Source organism: Arachis ipaensis, chromosome B03, assembly GCF_000816755.2.
Source record: "Arachis ipaensis cultivar K30076 chromosome B03, Araip1.1, whole genome shotgun sequence".
Lineage (NCBI taxonomy): Eukaryota > Viridiplantae > Streptophyta > Magnoliopsida > Fabales > Fabaceae > Arachis > Arachis ipaensis.
Genome location: NC_029787.2, coordinates 72327535 through 72328804, shown reverse-complemented (window position 1 = coordinate 72328804; position 1270 = coordinate 72327535).

Genomic DNA, 1270 nt, shown 5'->3' with positions numbered 1-1270 from the left:
AAATGTGGGAAGAGAGAGAGAGAGTTGCCAAGTGTCGCCATGCAGAGCAAAACGTCAGTGACGTTTTGTCCAATACGTCAATGACGTTTTCTTTCATAACGGTGTCGATGTTTTCATCATGGATCATGGAAACTCCCATAACACTGTTAATCACGCATGCGTATTAACACGCATGCGTATTCATTCTGGTGGATAACACCACCGTTCACCCATCACCCAATAAAAAAGTTCTCTATGACTCTATGTATCTTTCAATTCTATTGTTTCTCTTTTTGATATTTTCAATTATAAATTTTAATTCAAGCAATTATAGTTTAGGTATTAATCTAATTTTTTATTCTCTTCATAAATTTATATATTTTATTTTATTCTCAATTTAGTGATCCTTATTATTTATTTATTTATCTTTCGTTCTATTCTAATATATGTAATTATGTTGCATATAAATTTTTAAAGTGAATTGATAAATTTACAAATTTAGAATATATATTTTTTATTTTTAGAAATAGTAATGGAAAGTTATTTCAAAAGAAAGCTACCACTAGAATCTGAAGTCACTCCATTAGTCTCTTCTAATAAAAAGAAGTTCTTAGAATTCAATGTGGAAAGTCTGGTAGCTGATCCTGGACAACGACCCAAAATTTCAAATTATGATCCAAATGACAGAGATGAAGTTAGACGAGCTTATTTGCAAAAAGGTCCTTGTCAACCAAGAGAACATGATTTTCCACAAACATATTTTGGAACTTCTCTCCGTAGATTTAATGCTGATTGGTTTGATGAATTTGGTAATTGATTGGAATATAGTATTTCAAAAGATGCTGTCTTTTGTCTCTATTGCTATCTTATGAAACCTGATGGTGCGAATGGTGATGCTTTTGTAAAAGAGGGCTTTTCAAATTGAAAAAAGAAGGAGCGATTACAAACACATGTTGAAAATCATGATAGTGCTCATAATCAAGCTCGAAGAAAATGCGAAGCACTCATGAAGCAAAAACAACATATTGAAGTTGTTTTTCAAAAGCATTCAGACCAAGCTAAAAGAGATTACCGAACTCACTTAACAGCAACAATTGAGTGCATTAGGTTCTTATTGCGACAAGGATTGGCCTTTCGTGGTGATGATGAATCGCACAATTCAAATAATCAAGGTAATTTTTTGGAGCTTCTTGACTTTCTTGCTCAACATAATACAGAGATTGATCGTGTTTTCAAAAATGCTCGTGGAAACCTTAAGCTAGTAGCACCTAAAATTCAAAAAGATATTGTT